This window comes from Temnothorax curvispinosus, unplaced genomic scaffold (genome assembly GCF_003070985.1).
Source record: "Temnothorax curvispinosus isolate PA1 unplaced genomic scaffold, ASM307098v1 QBEX01000173.1, whole genome shotgun sequence".
Taxonomy (NCBI): Eukaryota; Metazoa; Arthropoda; class Insecta; order Hymenoptera; family Formicidae; genus Temnothorax; species Temnothorax curvispinosus.
Window position 1 is genome coordinate 24,259 of NW_020209953.1, and position 17,225 is coordinate 41,483.

Here is a 17,225-nt window from a genome sequence, read left to right on the forward strand (position 1 = left end):
CGGTGCGTTCCGTACGTACGCGCTTCTCACTTCCACCCTTGCCGTGTGTGTGTATACGCGTGTATGTTTCGTATGCGCCGATGCGCGTATATGTGTACGTGTATACGCGCGCGGCAGAGGGTGGGAGTGCGCTCGCGCGTCCGTGCGGGCGCTAACGAAATTGGCGAAATACGCTCCGTTCGGAGGAGCGCGGACGGAGGCTGCCGCGCGTCCGTCCCTCTCGGACTCGCCGGCGTATCGCGTCGTCGTCGTCTCACTTTCGACCGCGCCGCACCGCCGCGCTACCACGTCGGGTCTCGGCTGCTGCGGGAAAAACGGTCGGCGGACGAGAGGATAACGCGGAAGTTAGTTGGCGATCGTCCGGGGCGATCTTCCGTACATCGGGCTTAATCCTGTGGCCCGGTAATAGGATCGACCGGCGATCCCTCTGGGAGTATCCGGCGCGACTCTCGAGATTTTCGAATTTATGGGGGAATTGCGGGCGTACGGTACGCTTCTTGGACGCTGCCGTATGGAATATGCTCCTCGCCATAAATCCGAAATTCCGAGTGGCCCGAACGACGTCGCTCCATTGTTGGGCCGAGAGTGTAAGGAGAATCGTCGCCCCGCGATTGTCCTGCAAAGACCGCCCAATGACATTTGCCAGGGAATCCAAGATATATCTTATTTATAAATCAAAATCTACTTCATTTCTCTCCTGATTGAGCTGAAATAAAAAATATCTTCCATCATCTGAATCTGACTCGTATAAATGATATTTTCTGGCATATAATTAGATCTCTGTGACGCACCGTGCCTCGAAACAACGTATGTAATATTTTAACGCTTGAGAGGATGCTATTTTAGAGCGCTCGACAAATAGCGATGTCTAAGCTAGCTATCTATTTAAGTAGCGTTGCTCTTTTTTCCTTTTTTAACCCTTTCTTTCTAATTTTCATCACATACTGCGTGCAAACGAATCGGTGCATCTCGAAATTGCGAGTGCAACAATATTACATAATGGCACTATTGTTGCGGTGACAACGCACAATATAATTTCAGATCTAAATTGCGAGTAAAAGAAACAGCATTATGTTAACAAACATAATTAATGTATACCGTAGTCTTTGCGACGTGTAGCTACTCGAGATATGTAGCTACACCGCCCCGGTACGCGGGAAATCTCGGGATGAGTATTATTCCTTATTTGAACCATAAGCTCGGTATCAACTCGCCCGCGGCGGCGTAATGGGCTTCTCCTACGCGTTACGTCAAAAAAAAAATGTAAAAAGAATAAGAGGAAGGGCGTTTCGTGCAGCCACTCGCGCTCAGGAAGGAGCGCTGCCGTATATAGCAAAAGAATTTCTCTCGCATTTCGAGTTATTGCACTTGACAGGTTTCTCGCCCCTGCACTCACACCGCCGCCGCCGCGCCGCGCGCTACCGGGGCGAGCGCCGGCGAGCTTGCGGCGAGAAACGGGAAATGGGAGGATAAGGCGAAAGTTAGTTGGTGATCGTCCGTGCATCGAGCTTTAATCCTTTGTCCCGGTAACGGGATCCTGGCGTTAAATCCCTTCGGTCTCGCATCCGCGGAGGATCTTTCGTACTTGTCCAAATAAGGGCGGTAATTTAACACCGCGGAGACGAGCGGTCATTTCCACCGCTCCGCTCGAATCTCGGGCGCCGTAAAATCCCGAATTTCGCTTCTCGATTAACTTCCACATTATTTTATCCTACCATCTATATTCCGCTCTTACCCGACTTTTCACAGTTTTCACCGTTATACCTTTATATGAATTGCTGATAGTTTTTTACAATTGCAAAGATTGAAACGATAGTTTTTGAACATCAGCGAATTTCGAACGAATGTAATTTCGCCTGTTTGCTCGGCAAATTCTTCTTTCCCTTTTTTTCTTCTTTCCCTGTTCCAGTCTTGCGTTATTCGATTTTTAGCAGCAATAGCTCTCGCGGTTATTCTTTAAGACGGGAATCACCCGAAGCGATCATTTCGACCACTGTCGAATTCCAAATAGGTCACTTGATAGACCTCCCTTGGTTATGTGATAGACTTTTGCGGTTTTTCGACTTCCCATCTAGCCCTGTGCCCTCTTATAGTTCTCCCGTTCAAATAACGCCGGCGGTCTTGTAATACTACTGAAAAGATCGAAGCGGCGATTTTGTCCGTCGGGGAATTTTAAACGTGAGTAATCCGGCTTTCTACTTGAGAGATTCCTACATTTTTCAGACTGTCCATTGCGCCTTCACGCTCTTTAATCTTCAGCGGTAATGGGGACCGCTATATAAATAGTTTCTGTTTGGAAAAAGAAGATGGCCGCTGCATAGATATATAAGGGCTTCGTGATAGCTTTTTTTCAGGGAAGGAGGGTCGCGCGCGCGCGCGCGCACGTGCAGAATCTGCTGATTAATTTTGACGAGAGCGAGAGTTTTCTAACTCGTGTTGGAGAAGGGGAAATTCTGTTAACGGTTCAAAAGCATAATATTGGCGCAACGGTATACCACCAGTGTTAAACGTTATTCGAGGATCGAATCAGAGTCGCGTCTTCGTCGCGCTCTTCGCATAGTTACACGTTACATAAAGCAGGTGGAAGAGTGTTTCGCATAGTTTCTCGTTGCCACGAGATACGCGCCGTGATATCATAGAATCTCTTTCGCATTTGTGAAGTTATTGCGCTTGCCTGTTCCCTCTCTTCTCGCTTCTTCGCCTTCTTTTTCTCCCTTAGGTAAATAGGATATTTCTATAACGCAAATTTCTGCCTTTCTTACACATATTCTTGTTTTCCGTTGTGTTTTCTTTTTATTTTGTGATTCGATCGAGATAAAAAAGAAGCGGGGATAAGTGCGAGAGGCGCGGTTAAGATTCACCGGTGATCGTTGGAGATAATTTCCCGTGTATCGGGTTGAATCCTGTAATCTGACAACAGGATCAGCCGCCGCCAAGTTCTCAGACGATCGGAATTTCGTTGGCTTTATTTAACACGTTTGATGTTGCGCGGATATATCGCCCGTTCTCTGCGAGAACCCGTGCTGAAGGCAGGTCATCTCAATGTCTGGAAATTGTAACGATCATTCCTATCCATTGACTCCAGAAATAGAAGAAAAGTATATTCTTGGAGAAAAATATCCCCAAGTAGGATATCATATATTCTTTCAATATTTGATTATTTGTCTTCAGTCGATATTAAGACTCCAACAAATAGATTCCCATCCTCTTCGCTCGATTAAACATTAAGGTGGGAGATGGAAAAAGTTGAGGCAACTAAGCTGATCGGCGGGACCGTTAGATCCCGATATTCGCCTAACGATCGGACTGCGGATTTCTATTTAGAGGCGTTACGTGAGGCATGAAGACGCATCCGGAATTCGTTAGAACGTGTATTTCGCTATTGCGTCGATTAAATAAATTCCCGGGGCACAGCGGGGAGCGGGAGCGGAAGGGCGAAAGAACGCGGCGAAAACATTAAAGAGTTTCCTTCACACTCGGGAGTTTCCGTAACTCGATAGCTTTCTCGCCTTGGCGCACTCCCGGTCGGTTCTTCTTTGGCCGACCGGCGCGGCGGCGCCTTCTGCACAGGATAAACGGCCAGTGGATGAGACGATAACGTGAAAGTTACTTGGTGATCGTGTAAGGCAATCGTCCGTGTATCGTGCTTAATCCTCTGGCTCTCTGGTAACAGGATCAACATCGAGGGAGAAGAAACTTTTTGGGGCAGGATCGCGCACACGCGCGCGCCGATTAAATGCATCGCGTATTTACCGGATCGTCGCGTAGTCGACTCGCCCGTCGAATAAATATTCGTCGTTTCAAGCGCGCAAATTGGCTGAGAAGTCAGAATCCCCGGAAAGTAACGGAGGAAGATGTCGAACGTGTGTGTAATTGATTAAACGCGATTTAATGAATTCACAAGTGACGAGAGAAATGACGACCTGTTGAAGTGACGCTCCGAAGGTTTTTTTTTTAAATTTATTTTTTCCCCTCTTTGCCGCCCGTTGTACTCGTCGGTCGTTTGGCGATTTGCGCATTTAATTATGCATATTGAAATGCACGTAGCGTGTACGAACACTGTATTAGAGGCGAGGTCCATTATATAACAATCGAAAATAGCCCGGTACAAACGTGTCGGTTTTATATCCCGTAAAATGAGCGCCAATCGATATTCGAAAACCATTCGATGAAATGATTGCCGTCGAGTGGATTAACCGGAAGTTCGGAACAGCCGATGGTAATTACAATAGATCGTTCGCATTTGGATCTCCATTTATGGATGGATAACTCTGTAACGTTCTCAAATTTCTGACAGCTCCGCGAAGTGGATTATGGTTAGGATACTTTCACAAAAGAGAGAAGGGATTGGTTTGTGTGGTAAGCATACATTGGTGTCCTAGTATTGGTAACCCAATAGATCGACTTTATAATTAATGTGTTTGGTATAATATGAATTGACATGAAAAATCAATAGGAGAAAACGAGTAAAGGGAAAATTTAGCTCTATAATTATACTCAGGAAACGTCGACGATTTGTAATGTCTATGAAAATTAAATATTTTATCTATTTCTAGATAATAATTCGACTTACATAAATTTTACATATCGTGAGTAAGCTTTTAACATTATGAAATAAATGTCGGACACTGGTTGAAAATTTATTGATTATGTGATTTAGATTCAGCTAAGTTTATATTAACGAAGAAATTTCGTTGGGTCGATGTAATGTCGCTCGGGTTGCGGACAGAAAATTTAGCGCTGATAAATATTGCATAAATATAAGACGTAAAAAATGCAGGCAGGCAGGCGGGTTGAGGAATTTCCTTCACGTTCCGAGATGCTGGCGCTGCTGCTTTCGACGGTGCCAGGCGGCGTTGTAACTCTTCGACCAACATTACCGTGGGGCTCTACAAGAAACGCGGCGGGCCCCGCCGCCAGACGGAACGATCCCGCATATCGATCTTAATTCCGCAGTCTGGCGAGCAGATAAGCTCCCGGATGCTTAGCATTCAGACGATTTGAATTTTTAGCCGGCTAGCCAAATTTAGTCGTTTCTCTGCCCCGCACCGCTCCGCTCCGTTCCGCTCTGCTCCGCTCTGCTACCTAGGAGGGAGAAATCGCCCTACGCGATTTGCTTCCGAGCTCGTCCTTGCAAATACGTTATTCAGACGCGAATCTCCGAATACCAGCGGATCAAGATATCCTGAGACACCGGCGCATTCCGTCGTCTCTTGTCGTATGTAAAAGAAAATCAATGAAAGAGCAGACCAGATTTTTGTTGTATATTAAGTGAGGAAAAGCCCCGGCTTTTTTAAGTAATTCGCATTCCTTTCGCTATATAATAGAAATTTAATTTTTATCAATATAAAATTCCGTTTGAAACTTTTACGTGTTGCAAAATTGCAACACATAATCCGCCATTGCCGAGAAGAGATATATTATTTAATTGCAAACTTTTTTTTCTTCTTACTCAGCCACGTGCGGACACGTGGCATAAAAAATGTAACGGGTAATCAAAGATATGTATGTCGACGTCTCCTTCCCTCTCGTTCCTCTCTTGTCGCTTTTATGTCGGTGATGTCCACCGCACGTGGGGTGAAACGGGACGCGGACGGATATGACGGCCGGCATGAAAGTTAGATGGTTATCGTCTGGGGCGATTTTTATGTGCATCGTGTCCATCTGGTTGGCTCGTATTAAAATTAACACACACGCGCCAATGAAAGTTTCAACATCGATTTTTCCTCCTCTCGAAATCTCGCTACATTTAGAATCGAACGCGAAAGCGAGAAAGCGTTTCAACAGCGAGTAACGAATTAAAAAAACGCATAATGAATTTTTTAATTACGGCCAATCTTTAAATTGAAACATTTTCATTAAGTCGGACTGCACAGAGTACTACTGTTAAACTAATTAAGAAAAAAAAGTGAAACTCGCGTGGAAACTCGCATGATGGAAAAAAAGGGTATAAAGTGAATAGCTATTTTATCCGGAAATTTATCCGTCCTGATTCGCAATCCACATACTCTCATTCCGGCCATGCCGCTTTCATCTTTTTTTAGTCAGCGTTTGTTAATTGATATGAAACAAACAAACAAAATAATATTGCGAAAACTTCTGTATACACGATATCAAATATTGAATTAAATCGTTTTAAAGTAATAACATGCAAGAGCGATGGGGGGGGGGGGGGCAAAGCGGCGGCATCTGTAATCGTCTGTAATCAAACCAGTTGCCATTTACGGATAAATTTACAATAAAAATCGAAAGGTAACGCGGCGGTTTTGGCTCAATTAACTAATTCGTGAAAATTTCACTCCCGCGGGTAATAATTTTATCGAGGCTCGTCGTTCATCGCGGGAAGAGAGAAAGGGAAATGGAGAGAAATGCTGTGTCGCAAAAGGTACGCATTAATTCCGTTGCTCGCTGCGCTTGCATCGTTTACGTGTTGACGATGTAAATGAAGCGAATTGCCAGGCACTTACTGCGAGCTATTTAAGAAATCATGAATCCAGGCGCAGCAGCGTTTCCGTACAGACCGACTCCTCCTATTTCTCTCTCTTTCTCTCTCTCTCTCTCTACGCGCATTTCCCGATGCCGTGATTTCACCGCCGAGGCCTCCAACTGTCAGAACGAACGATAACGCCGAAAGCCCGCGATCGTGTAATTCATTCGTCGTTTAATTCATGAACGTAATAACGAATGCATCGCGCCGGCGATAATGTATTTATTCCGCGATTTACATTCGGGCGCGATTTAAATTATTGTAGGGACAATTATTGCACTTATATCATTCGCGGCGCGTAAACCAATTTTCATGCGGCATTTTCTATCTCCGATGAATATATACACACGTCGCGTGACCAGTAAATGATCGCTCGGAGAATAAATAAACTGTTAGACAGTTAAACTTTGGCGCTGAATCAAAATAGATATTATTCCTGTCGCATATTCGTCTATTAAAACGTTCACGGAGGCATCTACCTTAACTTTTTTTTATCACTAAGATATATTGTACGCTCAATTGATGTACGGCCATTACGATGAAAGTGAAGAAGGAAGAGGGACATCTAGAGGTTGTGTTTTATTGGCACGAGAAAACGTATCATCCCCGCAAGTTTATAACGCGGTAACTTACGGGGAGGTTGACCTATCGTTGACATGTCGATAAAATTGCGCGGAGGCGCGGCACTGCACTTACGCGGCGTGCTGCTTAAAAAATTATGCGAGCTTAAAAGTTGCCGCTCCGAGAACTCGAGATCGTTCTCACGACGACGCGACGACCTCTCTCCGCTTTGCCACCCGGCCTTCCGAGGGAAACCGGGATGGCAAACGGGACGATAACGCGAAAGTTACATAATGGTCGTCTAGCATGATCTGTGTTCTTAATTCCGTCCGAATAAAAAGCCGGATAATGGCGGAAACTCGCTCGGATGTTTCCTCGGAAGCGAAATGCTCCCGAAGACGAACGTGCCGCTATTACCGCGCTAGCGAAAAAAGCATTCCTTTCACGTCCGTGTCTGTCCGACCGACGCCTTTTCGTATCGCATCGTGCGGGAGAGCGAGTGGACGAGCTTCGATATGTAACATTCACGGCTACATTTCCGAAGTGTTTCCCTGCCGACTTTAAACTTGAATTGATTGTCGCTGTAGCGCGATCTATTGTATCCGTTTCTCCATCCATGCAGGGGGCTAACTTTGCTAAAAACTGTGCCACCGTGTGAAATAGATGGTTCGTGGAATGTTCTGAAATTGATCTTCCAGCCTTCGCTGCTCTATTTGATTAATCGACTCGAGATTAATTTAGAAACCATTTACTATAGTGAAAGGGTTAAACATTTGCGAATTCTTTTCTTAATCTTTAAAAATTTCTCCTTTTTTTACGCGCGTAGAGTAGGAAACTTTAATTGGATTTTAATATCACAAGAATATAGAAAATTTTTAAAAAGACTTTCTCATTGTATCATGAAAATTAAATACAGACATTTAACGGTCTAACGGGGTTGTTTCACGGCGTTACCCGTTTGCTCTTTACCGTGCTTTTCACCGAAAGAGGCGATTAAAAAGCTGCCGCGGGGACGTCGTCGTTTCTTAAAGTTGTCTTGCCTCTAAACGCTAATGAAACGGCTGAAATAAGTTGCCGGCGCTTGCCTCGGACGACTTACAAATTTACTGTATTTTGAGCAGCCGCTCTTCGCAGTCCGCCCCGGCCCTATCTTACGTAATGTGAGAAAAACGAGGGCGGCGGCCAGGACGATGGCGAAAAAGTTGGGCGATTACAGTATGATTCTTTTTGCGCTGTTGGCTGACTGCTAATCGATTTAATGTGACTTTCGAAGCTCCGTTTTGCGATATATAAACGTTCCAATTCGACATTGTCCTTTATAGCTTTATACCTTTATACAATATTGAAACGAAACACTTGATGTCGATCCATTTATGTCATGTCAGAAACTGTTCAATTAGGTGTATTACCTTACTGGTCAGCACTTCTAAACCCAGCTTTATATACCGAAGTCTATTGATATAATACTGTAATCCTATAGATAATATAATGAGAGTGAGTAGCCGAGTATATAACAGAATTAGGTTAATCAAGCTGGTCGGTACAACTTGGTCCTTACTTAGAGTCCCGAATATTAGAGGATAACAGCATTGTCTACATCCGTTAATAAATGTCATCATGCATTATTATAGTTTCGTCGCACATTAACGTTTATTCGATTATACTTGCGGTTTCTTCGCGGGAAATAAAAAATTTTCCCGATTGAAATATATCGCGGTCGCTTTCGACGATCAATGAAATTCCACGACGCGATAATTCGCGCTCCCCGGTCGCTCGGCAAGTGGAAATTGCCATTTCGAGAGGAGAGCATCGGGGGAACGCGTATATTTACTGCGACTTATAAAAAATTACCGTGCGTCACGCTGCGAGAGGAAGAAGCGCGTCGCGTCACGTTCGCCTCGCGGGATGCAAGAAGATTTAATTATATATCGTACCGCGGCAGCGTCGCGTCGTCTCGGTATCTTAATTCAGTAGATATCTCTCCGAACACCCAGGCGGAGAGGCGACTCGGAGCGAGAAGTAAAGGCAAGGCGGGATTACGAGGGTTTGTGCAAGCGTATATACGCAAACTCCGAGGCGAATGCCGTTGTTCTCGCCGCGCGTCGAGATAGTCTCGTTATTTTCTTGCACGGGAAGAAATTCCCGCGTTCTCTCTCTCTCATTCTTCTCGGAACAACACTCGATGATACGTTCAAACATCAAATCTGACCGAGATACGATCGTGGAAACGGACTTGCCGTTTAGACCGATTCCTGAGGAAATGGCGACGCCGCGTGTTACAGCCCGGCGTGAAGGAAAGAGGCGGATGAGATCGGTGTGATTTTACGTTTTACTTCGTACCTCTTTCGCCGTTTCTCCAGCCAGCCAGTCAGTCGGCCAGCTTCGGGTTGAGGTGCTTTCTCCCGGATACCCGTTGTGGATCACACGCGAGTAAATGGACGGACGTTAGAAATTCCCTCTTTTCGTCGTAAACGCGCCTGAAAAGGAATCGCAAACAACACCTCCGTCCGAAACATTCTTGTCTCCCCGTTGCTTTCCGCCACCGCGGATTTACTCCTTCTCCGTCTAATTTCACTCGCTGATTTATATAATTCCGCTTGAGTCGTACCTTTCGTTAAATAGTAATATAAATTGTGGTGAAACAATCTCGACGCAATAATAATTTCCAACCGTGAGTTTATGCACGAACCTCCATTTACGGTTAAGCGGCCGATATAATTTCGGATTACATATAATATGTATAATAACATGTATAATATAACATATATTGTGTAATAACGATATATAATTTACTTTTCTGGCCGCCAAGTGTTCTCGTAATAGCCTTTTGATGGCTCGACGTGTCTCTTTATCGAGGAAAAGGAATTTTTCCGAAAAATGTGACGCTCGAGGCCCGTTTTACCTCGAATCTTCTCTATCACGACGGAAATCGGCGCGCACGAGTGCTTAGCGAAATGGTTCATTCATCGCGCGATTCGCGCTGATAGCCGAAGAGAGTTATTCTTTCCTGCAAGGTTATTCCTGTGCAAATACGAAGGGCTGGGCTGGGCTGGGTGGCTGGCTGGCTGGCTGGCTGGCGGAATGGATCGGGGCACGTGCCGAGCCGCGCGCGAACGATATCCTCTCTCTCGATCTCTCACGCTTCATTCTTCATTGGATAGAATTGGTGGTATACGCCAACTGTTATAGCTATACCGTTACGCTCATTCTATTATAGCCCCGGGAGACAATTATGGGCTAGTAATGGGCCACGCTCGAAACTGTTATTGTGGCGCGCCAATTTCTTTCGGCGCTTTTTTCCCTTCCTTTTAGCGGACGGACGTTCTGACTTTAACGAAAACTGTCGCGTCGCGACTGATCATGATACGGTATAAAAATAAAAACGTGCGTCATTGATATAATTGAAAATACCGTTTAAAGAGAAATTGACATCCAGACATCAACCAGACTTAAATGTGGAAGAGCTTTTTTTAAAATATTGTTTTTACTTAACTGTTAATACCCAAAATAATGAGGAGAATCGAATTATGTTAAAAAAAGGTATAATTCCATTTTTTTTAAATGCAGTTGCATTTTATAGGAGCATTGTTCGAAAAAATATAATCACAGAATGGTAGATCATATATAAAACACAGTGAAAGATTTTCCTTTACCACTTGATTTTATTTTAAAAAGAGCTGTATAACCCAACAGGTACTAGAATCATCCTGTATAGAAAATAATTGGGGAACATGATGGTTTTGAAACTACATATGCGGACGTAAAACGTATTTAGAGATGTATAATATTTATTAAGTATTTACGTAACGTATTATGAATAATGGTAAAATTAATGCAGCAAATAATCTCTGATAATCACACATATTTTAATTTGAACAATACAGATATTAACGGAATTACGAGAATAACTGATTTAGTTTTCATATCGTTCCTTTTAACAATATTTTCCGAATCCTCGTATATGCTTTGCCGGAACAAAAATATCCTTTTCCGCAGTAAAATTCTTTGTAATCCGCTATAACAAAATACTTTGTAATTTAATCGTGTATATTCATCGTGTTTTTAGTATGCTTTTCTGATAAACATCGTCCTTCGCCTCTCGCTTTTGTTGCGATTGCATTTTTTTTTTTTTTAATCGACTACTCAATTAGCGCGAAAACTGTTTCGATCATTAAAATCTCGATAAAATCTACGGTTCTACTCTACAACGTCTCGGCGGAGAAACGCCGGAAGGACTTTCGAGAGCTAAGAAGACGCGTTCCATTGTAATCCTTCGCATCGTCCTCTCTTATGCGCACGGAAGTTGGAATTTTCGAAGTAGCGGAGCTAATGCGTCCGTCCGACCAGCGCGCGGTTTCATCCACTAAGTTAGCCATAGTATTAAGTTCGCGAGCTAAGAAAATGTTTCAGACTACAGTTTGGTGGTTCAAAATATGAAAAGAAAATGTACAATGTCAATTATGTTATCCTATTAACGAATACTCAATTTATTATTATGTATCCTGCAATATCTGCATGGAAAAATATATATTAACAAAAATATATTTTCTTCCTCTCAGGATATATAACAAGCACCGTAAAATGCTTTACTTTAATATCGTATTCTGGAGATTCGAATCGAAAACTTTGATGTGAAAATATTAAAAGCGTCGCAATAGTTTGAAAGTAATGAAAGTTGGCAAACGGCATCGCGTTGAATTCACGTGCTCAGGCATTTAACTCCCCATATTAATTTATTAATTTTGATGCCAATTTAGATGATATTAATATTCGTTGCTTTTAACCAACTTAATTTTTTTATTTCTTATGCGTATTATTAATCGTATTATTAGTTAGCTGATACAATCAATAAATTACTGATAATAAATTTTAAACGTTACATACATTTAACTTTTTAACGAGAATTTAGATGATTGATATTATACACTGAGAAAAAAATTTATTAATCTCAAAAAATATTTAGTCCGATACGAGCAACTAAACATGTTAGCTAGTTAACTAAACATTAGTTGTTTTAACAATTATTAAGTTGCACTGAAAAAGGTATAATGCATTCATGTCAACCTTTAAAATTATTTAATCAAGAATTAATTAATTTAACTAATGTTTAGTTAAACTACTTAAAATATTTAGTTACTCGTATTATCGGACTGAATATTTTTTGGAATTAACAAATTTTTTTTAGTGTATACATTTTTCATAAAGAAATTATGAAATTTAAAGTGTTAAACGTGAAAATTATATCAGATGTATGTAAATTGTATGCAGATGTATGTTTTAAATTAAAATCATGCATGATAATATTACAGGGAAATATAACATCTCATATATCTCCATTATTTTGCAATAGACTAGAATAAATGTTTTAATTTAATTCTAAAACATATGCAGTTATATCGTACATACGAGGATGCATAAAGCTTATAGAATATGAAATAGAGTCCAGCGTATCGATACATAACTTTTTGACATATTTTGAGATAGCTTATTAGGATACCATACATACAAAATAATAATAATAATTAAAAAAAAAAAACGAACATGAGGATGTGATATATTAATAATTTTTATTTATTGAGCAATTTTTAGAGTTGAAGAGTTATCAACGATGAAATTTCCGAGTTTATTGTTTAGACTGTTTAGAGGAACATAGAAAAAATTAAAGGAAAAGAACAAAATAAAATTAAACTGCAAAATTAAAATACTGTTATTTCGAAAACAAAGCTTTTAATCAAGTTTCTTAATTGTGTTCAAGTTTCTTACGGATAAAGCTCTTTTGGAAAAAGATATTTATATACATATATATTATATTTATATGTAATACAAATAGGTCAATATTTATAAAACATGCTAGGAAAGAAATGTTAATATTTAAGCGTCCATTTTTATTTTTCCTTCTTTCCTTTTACATATATTTTGTTAGTAGAATTTGAGAGGTCTGCTGCATTTGACCTCTCTATATCTTTCCAAGATTAAATATTACATAAACTGCTGCAAGAGAGGAAGCTCAGGGATTTTTTCAATATACACATGATATAAGGATAAATAAAACGACTGGAAATATTGCGCGATTAAATAAAATTTAAACCGCTCTATTTAATAAGAGTACTTTATTAATGTATGCTAATGGCATTTTTGCTATGACGATTAATTTTATGATGATTAATTTCCAATCTTCGATAGCTTATTTATATATATTTATTGATGACTTATTTGACCTAATTTAAGACTTTAATCGACTATACTGGCAATGACTATAATCGTGGGAACGATTATAATCGTCGTGACAAATCGTCACCCCGTTTCGACCAAGGATTCTAGTCATTCTAAAATTGATGTAATTTTAGGTGCTTAATATAATATGAGCATTATTATATTATAAGCATCTAAAATTAGCCACGATTATAATCATTGCCTGTATAGTCGATTAAAGTCTGAATTAAATTAATTATTGACTGGCAAAGTAAAGGTTACTTATTCGGTTTGATTATTTGACATAAAATGAAATTACATGGAAACTCTAATAATGATTCATTAAGCAAAAGAATTTATTATATAATAAATGACAAATTTTTGTGTAAGCGCAATTATCTACAGTAATCTACACGATACTAATGATTTTTGATCGTTAATAATTCAAAAATTAGCGTGACATTTTTGCATCCTGGTCTTTTTACTCTGGTTTATCTCCAGGATATGGTATTAAAGCACGGTGATTACGGAACACATTATGTATATCATTAATGTAAGTTATATTAAATTATCATAAATTACTAATGTTAAATCGAAACAGCGTACTGAATAATTTATTTTTAGCAAAATGCAAAATTCATGACGACAAAAGAATAAATTTTCGATATTTTATTAAATGTCAAACGCGTTATAACGTAATATTAAGAGTCTTGTCGAATTTCTCTTTGCTGTATTATATGCGGTTGAATTTTCGCATATTTGATAAAACATTGAGTGATATTTTAAAATCGAGAGTATTTATCGAAATCGTATATGTTATTATTATTCGTCGCGTCATTGTTCCTTTTATGCGAAAAATAATTTAAATTTTGTTCCCAAATAACAAGGCTAATGCTTTTTGATTGTCTGACGTGCCGATACAAAATCGTAACATTTTATTCCTCGAATTCCGGTTTCTGACTTCTAAGATCTCTATTTGCATCTTCGTCTTCTTCAATTTATATCGCTCGGTCAAGAAACAAGCACTCAGAGGCGTGCCACTCACGAACAATTTGAATATTTCCTATGGTACTCATCCGTTGAGAGGATCAATGAAATATGGCAGTAATTGGAGAGTCCCTTTGCGGAAACGGTAGCATCCGCCCTCTTTTTGGTATCAGATAGAGCACGATAAAATCTTTTGTATATGAAATCAGGTCGCGGTGCTAGTAGTTTATTAAATATACGCCATAACCGTCCAGCAAAAATCGATTTGACCGCGGCACAGCATCCGCGTGGGTCGATATGCTTGATTTTTAATCCAGGTAAACCCTGCTGTCTGAATACCTTTTAGTAATGTATAAACGTGATATTTTCTCCATGCTGTTGCATTTTAGTTCTATATTAAACAGCTTTGTAATTCGCGCGATATCGCCACAGCATATCATCATCATTTCGTGAGGTATTTTTGTTAGCCGACCCAAGAATCTGCTTTCGAAATAAAACTTTATCCATTTCTTTTTTTCTTGGGTAACTTTGTACCGCGTGTCGAAATTTGCAATTATAAATTCAACCATTCTATTGATACTTCTTGAAGCTGAAAAGATATCGCACAATAGGTATTTGAAGCAAATTGATACTAATTTATATATATATCTCTCTTTTTTTATTATTATTATCAATATATTAATATTTTATTCGCGAGCCACAAAACTTTTATTACAACGAAAAATAAAATCTATATATAGTTTTAAACAGAATTCTGTCTCCCTCGAGATGGTTAACCGAGTTGAAATGTGATACTATCTATAGAAAACACGATATTGATTGAACCACAGTTTTCATACATCTTTTATGTCCATTCGCAAATATTATCCGAAAAGAAGTAAATTCGTCATTTATTTATATGTATATTTGTGGTTCTCTAATACATTTTTTAAAGTATACGAAAAGAATGATAAATATCCGTATTTCAAAATAACATTTGATGTCCCTATATGTTATCTTTTCGAAATAACGCTGCTTCAACTGAAATGTTGGCCTTTATTACGGGACATGGACGAAAAGCAGTTGCGATATCTCTTCCTATGTACACGATTACGGTGTTCGCGCCATTTCCGGAACGGCGAAACGACACTAGGCAGTCGAGTGCCGTGTTAACGGGATTGAGTTAATTCGAAGTCAAGATAGTAAACTACGTTCCCGTTCATAAATACGAGTGGTCTGTACGAGTGGCCATTCTCTTTCTCACTCTCTCTGGTCTCTCTCGCTTTCTCTATCTATCTCTTCCTCGTTCGTTGGCTGTAACACGCGCAAAACGCGACAAGTGCCATTTCGCGTAATAAGTCTCGGTCGAAACAGTGCGCCGAAATATCAATCCGCTCCAGCCTGTTGAGTATGCATGGTTCGTATACGAAGCTTAGCGCCATTATATAACGTTGTATAGCGCAGCCGTATTTCAAAGCACAAGCATTTACTATTACGGAGCACGGAAAGATTTTACTATACGGATGTAGAGCATCTTTTTTATTATCGCAAACGCGATATCTCTGATAATCCCCACTGATCTCATTCGTTCCCAAATTCTTCCTTTCCGCCTTTTATAAAATCTATTCGATTAGATAAAATTGTTAGAAATTTGTTTAAATCGCACGATGCCTTTTTACGTCGCCCCGGCAGTCTGCGACGCCGAAGTCTGAGTACCTTCAGGCTTGGGCTTTGTATTCAAACGCAGTGCAACGCGCATCCAAAGCCTCTACACGCTGCGACGCAATGGTATTACCGCTCGACGAGCAGATGCAAAGCGTACGTTTATAGTCGGGCTAAGAAGCCTGCGTTACGTTGCCGCGCCGCGCGCTGTGCAACTATAATAATCCTTATGTGAACGATACCTTATGTGCTTCGCACAGCTGCGAGCACCGGTAGCTAATTATACGGCGGGCGAAGAGACGCCGGGCGACACGAGACGAGTCCAGCTGCAATTTTTATAAACCGTAATTTTCGATAAAAGCCACTCCTCGTCTCCTCTCGTATCTCTCAACGCGCGCGCGTCTCTCTTTCATTCAGTGGCCAAGGAGGTCTTCTTGTTTTCTCGAAGCCGGCTCCTTTTTCCGCCCTTTCAGATTGCACGTAGCTTTAATTTCTCCTCGAAGGTCCTTCGCTACTTTTCTCGATACCCGAGTCGAATCGAGTCGGGTCGATGGCGGGCGGTGTGGCTTCGTTTCCGTTTCGACGAGGAAATAATAAAGCTCGATTATCGACGGTGGAAATTAATGTCGCGCGTCTCGGGAATTTATTGTTATTAACTTGCGGCTATATGTTTGTTCGCGTGAGGAAAAATTATGCGTCTTTTTTTAAATACTTATTTAGCAACGATCGAAGAGGGGGATAATGGTCGACGAGTTTTATAGACAAGCTGCACATAAATCAGATATCGTATCAAAAAAATTTTATTTAACATATAGCTTAGATACGGGATTGATCTTTATAGTAATTTTTCCGTTAAAGTATTTTAATTCATAGTTACTCTATAGTTAGTACAATCTATATGATTATGCAAGAAAAAGTAAAAATTTTAGTTAAATAAATGTAAGTTTAACACGTGAATAAATCTGAGCGCACATTTTTGATATTTCAATATAAAATATTATTTAAGCGACGTTCTAATATTTACATAAGCAACGTTCTAATATTTCAATCTCCGACGTTGGCGGTTCCGTGGAAAGGCGAACGGATAACGGAAAATATCGAGAAACGTCACCGTGGAAACGTAAACTTTCTCGGTACACTTATAAATACGAAGTTAAGTAATCTGTGACGCGATATTTCAGCGAGTATTAGCGATATGCGAAGAAAGCACGGATAAAAGCGCGCGGCTAGAGAAAAGGAAAACCAGGAGGTACGGCTCTTAAGGTAGAAAGCATTTCTCCGTAAAATTCCGCCGTCTTAAAACGGGTAGACACGGGAAGGGGCCTTTGAAAATATGCAATTAGTTAATCTCTCCCTC

At 40.5% G+C, this 17,225-nt stretch overlaps 1 protein-coding gene across 1 annotated transcript in view; it reads left to right on the forward strand.

The window, feature by feature from the left end:
* The window catches only part of LOC112461559, a 186,654-nt gene that overhangs the window by 24,234 nt on the left and 145,195 nt on the right, over positions 1 to 17,225 (forward strand). The gene's annotated exons all lie outside the window — the stretch shown is intronic.